The sequence below is a fragment of the Littorina saxatilis genome, linkage group LG6 (assembly GCF_037325665.1).
Source record: "Littorina saxatilis isolate snail1 linkage group LG6, US_GU_Lsax_2.0, whole genome shotgun sequence".
In the NCBI taxonomy this organism is placed as follows: Eukaryota; Metazoa; Mollusca; class Gastropoda; order Littorinimorpha; family Littorinidae; genus Littorina; species Littorina saxatilis.
Window position 1 is genome coordinate 45770583 of NC_090250.1, and position 5245 is coordinate 45775827.

A 5245-nucleotide genomic window follows, 5' to 3' on the forward strand; every position below is an offset into this window, starting at 1 on the left:
GACACAGATTTCGCCATTTTTCTGCATCCCTGAAACAAATGTTTTGACCACTGGCAGTGTCTTCCCTTCATAAAAGTCCGGAGAGGGCAGTATTACGCGAGGCTGGTACAAGTCGACGAGCCATCGAAACTCCGAGGCGACATACGAACAGCGGATTATCTCACAAGAAGGAATGCGTTGAAGGTCAGAGTACATGCTTTTATTTTCATGCATTGTTTTGCTGCGCAGCGAATACGAATTGGTGCAGAACAGTGTGTCTGGGTCCAGCTGATATTCGCTGGAGTACAGATGCGCCACAGGCTAGATCTACAGAGTTACAGAACGGTCTGAGCTGAGCTAAGAGTAAGAGTAAAAAGTAGTCAGGGTTGTGGACACGTAAGACAATGCGTGTGTCACGTTATCTATTCTATTCAGTCGCAAACTATCCCCTGATATCAATTCATGAAATTGGCAGCGTTTGCTGGAATCACGGTTTAATGCTATTTTTACCAGATCTAAACTTTTGGTGGATGTGCAACCGGTAAGGTAAACAGACACCTGCATGCTAGAGACAAGAAGATTACGAATTGTGCAGGGAATTAATCTGTCTGCATTGACTGAGAGACGCAAAACCAATCTAATTGCTACAAAATGGATACACATCCAGACGACTTCCAGAGGGTGTCTAAATGTTCAGTGTACTGTATAGATCAGAAGCATACTTTCGAATTGATTTATACTCACACTCATTTTCTCTCTTCGTTTACTTCCAGATCTTTCATCATCACTCACGGCCACTGGTCAGAACAGGTCACTAGACACTGACACCGTGACCATTCCAGATTTCCCGGTTCTCCGTGATCACAACGCAACTGTTGACCAGTCCTGTTTCTACCGTCCAGAATCACCACATGAGAAAACCAACGTGCCATTCATCGTAAGATTTTTGTTTTGTTTTGAAAATTAGTGCCTTATTCTAGCTTTGCAAAAAACGAGAAAATGTCTTTGACAGATACCATCCAAATAATACATTTTGAAAACAAGTACAAGTTCATTTCTACTCATGTTAATCGTTTATGCTTTCTGTGCTGAGCGACATATGGATTTAATTTCTTTCGTAATTCACCTCCCGTCAACCTGCAAAACTATATCTGTCGAAGTAGTTTCAAATAAAGTTAGTATGCTTCCGAATAAAAAAAAATAAAAAAGGGGTATTTTCTGAAATGTTTAATTATAGACCAAAACAAAACATTCACGAGTATGTTGTTGACCTGATGGTCTTTATGGTAGACAGCAAGAGTTGCATGTTCAAGAAGTTTAAGCAGTACATTTGAAAGAGCAAGGTAATTTAAGGTGGTATAATTTTAATGGTAGGTTCCACTGTAAGGCGACATGGAGGGTATCTTTGACGGACTCATTCAACATTCATACCCATGCACATCACCTCAAACACATAAGCTTTGTTCTTGAGTCAAATTTATTGGCTTCATAAATATTGTGATTTTTTGTCCGTTTGCAGATTGGCTTATCTATGAGTATGGTTTTTTTCGAAAATATCTTGCGATCTGCGTACGCATAATGTAACACGTGAAGAAGAACATAAAAAGTTCGTCAAAAGGAATCTAATTTGCATTTCAACCCATTTGCCTTCCTTGTTAATTTTTTCTTCATAAAGACTACTTGAAATAAACAAAATGTTTAACCATTTCAAGGAATCTGAACACGTTTAAAAAAAATGCAGGTCTTTGCTCACTATATCAGATCTGCCAAGGCTCAGTTTACACAGGAAAAATCATCTCTCGACTTGAACACATACCAATAATCAACAGCCTCACTGCTTCTTGGAGCTGGATTTTGTGTGTGGAATGAATTACACATGTGGCGTTTTAGAATATAATTCATAGAAGATGTACATTCGTGCAGAAAGGCTTTAATTTAATAATTAGGCATTCGTGATGTTCTCTTAAAATAACTAACATGTGTTCCCTTTACCGGGCCTCTGAACCAGTTGTGTGAATATGCAGGTTAAACTCGTGCCTTTTCTGTGTTATCAGTGTATTTCTCATCCAGGCATGGAAGCATCCTCTTAAATGGACAGCCCTTCGACAGCCTTTTCCGTGTAAACGATTGGGTTAAAAATCTCAAATCTGACAGGGCTTTTACATGGGATATGGCCATCTTTCCGTTTTGAAAAATACCAGAACTGAACACTCTGTATGGGTACTCTCTTTGCGAATGTAGAATTTTATGAATTAATTTCTTAAACGTCACACGTGTAAAACATTCCCTAAAAAATGCAGCTCCAAAAACCAGTCAGGATGTTGATTCCTGGTTCAAGTCAACAGATTTTTTTTTCTATGTAAAAGTCTTCGCAGATCTGTGTAGTGAGCAATCCTGTTTTGAAAAAGGACGTGCCTTTAAGCCTGTATAGACGGTTTGATTGTTGAGATACCTGGTGGCAATGACCGCACGGGTGGCAAGAGGTAGTAATGCACAGATGACAACAAACCGACTTGCATTTAAAAAAAAAGTTAGGAGGCCTTGATAGGGGGAAACATTTTGTTAATTTCCATAATCTTTATGAAGAAATAATGAACGAGAAGAAAGTCTGGCCTTGAAGTAAATGCAAATTAAACTATGTATACTTTTGACAAACTTTTTTCTGTTCTTATTCACATGTTAAAATGTGTGCAGAGATCGTTAGTTACTTCCAAAAAACCATGTTTCAGGCAACAGGCAAACGGACAATACTGGACACAGGCTATGCTGACCGGCTCATGGACCGACTACCTGATGCTGGACTACACCAACAGTGGAAAAAGTCTGGAACAAATTGTTGCAGCATGTGAACCATGTACCGGACCACGTGACAACCCATTATCATCCGTTTAAACCATGCAGGAATCTGTTCAACCAAAGATACTAGTTCAACACAGTCACACGATTTGTAAAAGTATATTTCAGCCTTCTGTAGCTCAGGGATTTTGAACCCCACTCTTCATCCGTTTGTGAAAGTATTTCTGATTGTTTTGACTGCACAGGTTGGTAATGGTACTCTGATGCTTCTGCCGAGAAACCCCACTCGCTAGCGCACCAGCTGCCTGTTATGGGTAAGCGACGTGCCTGTATTTCCTGCAAAGCAAGACAGAATAAAACAGCAGCTTAGTTTGAGCTTTTAAGACATTCGTACCAGAGGAAACGTGTACGTGTTTGTTTGGAGAGGGTGGATAGAATCATAAGACACGCTGTGTCTATGTGACGTAGAGCAGGTTTTCAAATTCATGCTGAAGCACTGTGTGATCGCTATTTTTTATGGCATATCTTACCTTGATTTCAGATAGACTGGGAACCGAAATGAGGATGTTTACATGAATAAACTATGCTGATATGTATGTGTTTAGAAATAAAGAATAGTTTTAATGATATATGATGTTGTTTTTTTTTAACCCAATGTGATATGTTTGTATTTGAAAACAAATTGTACACTCTGTTTTCAATTTTACTTTCAGATAAATAAATCTATCATAATGGAAATCATCTGTTTGTGTTGTGTTACTTACCCATTTTGATCAATGTTGAGTCGTCCATATTCCTGTGTGTACGCATAGTATGCAGTTTGAAGGTAGTAGATGTCCGAGCAAACATAGGAGGATGTGCTGTTAGGCTGTCTATCTCCTCATCCAGGTTTTCCAGATATATGTGAATTTCGTTCCCTCTTGGAGTTTCTGCACTGACACCTGATAAGCAAAATACACGTGTCACTCTGTGATCATGGCAAAATATATCATCTGTATGCTCCGTTCAAAAATACCTTGAGATTCTAAGGTATACACAGAAATTGCAGTGGGTCACAAAAACAGCACGAACAGTAGTACACATATTCAGTTAAAACATTCATGCAATGAGAGTCAATAACCCGATTTAATCCCAGGTAGATTCAGGGTCCCACTGACTGAATCTCATGGTTGCTTTTCGGCACACACCACACATTTTTAATGGGACTGTGAGGTTTTGTTAACACAGTACAATATATATTAGCAACGTACTGTCTGTTCGTGACGTTTGAGAATACCGATCTATGCACTAACGCATTGTCTTTTTGTAGTGTGACTGTCCGATATTGCGTACTCCTAAAAATTAATGATCAAAAAGTTTGAACTGCTGTAATCGTGTTTCAGCATAATATGTCTGACAGTGCTTATTTGCTTCCAAAACGGCTCGCGATATCACGCCATCGGCGTTTCGCCACTGCTCAGAAACTGAATCTTATGATTTCAGATCTAGTTTGAGATCGGAAATCACGTGTGCTCGTTTAAAAATCGAAATTCATTTATTACTTCCCTTTGACCGTTCGCAAGAAAAATGTCAGGATCACTATTAGTATTAGCACATGAAAGCAGCCCACCGCCATTTCAAAAAAGTGTCACTGTTTAGTGGTGTCGATGTCATGTAGTGTCTTACTGTCGCAAATAAAAATACCAGGATAATTGCAGTTTTGTCCGCAAGAAACAGGCTTTGCGCAATGGTAACTTGCTGTCTACATGTTTCGTTGTGTGACTGAAGAATTACTCAGAATTCCAAGAGAAAATAAGGATAGTCGCGTGTGAACATCACTGTGGAAGCATTTATTCTAAACTGGGCAGTTCAAGGACGACATACTTGATTAAAGATAGGAAAATAAATATCACCAGATGCCTGAAATAATAGCATAAATCCATAATCTTTACATGCTTACAGATCTGTGAAAGCACATCAACTGATCTGTGAAAAACACACCTGATTTCAATCTAGCATGCAAGAGATAGCGACTACGGACTAGTGTGTCAATATCACAACAAAGAGGATCACATACCATTTCGTATTGCCGCTTATGCTGGCTCTGTTTCAAGCAGTTCCTTGTGGCCTCGCCATCATTTTGACGACGAAGAGGCTCAAACGGTCACGCTAAAACCTCAGGCTGGCTGAAAACCGGTCCGTATTCCACTTGTCTTCCTCACTGCTTGAGCCGGCCATGTTTGTTGTTCAAGGCTCGTGACGTAGCACACGTATGTGCACAAGGTCATGAGCCAAGACTGCGCGCGCGATGTAACGATTCAGAACAACCAAAAACGAGTCAAAGTATACTTTTTGGATTTCTGTGTTCATTTTTACACACGCATTTGTGGTTGATGAATTAAAAGGGTCAACATATCAAAAGTGACCCTAAACCTTGGACTTTTCCTTTAATATATAAAGGGTAATAGGACACAATCATACAACCATCATC

General features: G+C 39.5%; 1 long non-coding RNA gene across 1 annotated transcript; it reads right to left on the reverse strand.

Moving 5' to 3' along the window:
• Nucleotides 1–2867: 2867 nt before the first annotated feature.
• LOC138969330 (uncharacterized) lies at nt 2868–5015 on the reverse strand. Its single transcript, XR_011456425.1, has 3 exons — nt 4832–5015; nt 3540–3716; nt 2868–3111 (listed from the first exon to the last, which is right to left on the reverse strand). It is a non-coding gene; the product is annotated as an uncharacterized lncRNA (long non-coding RNA).
• Between the last annotated feature and the right edge of the window lie 230 nt (nt 5016–5245).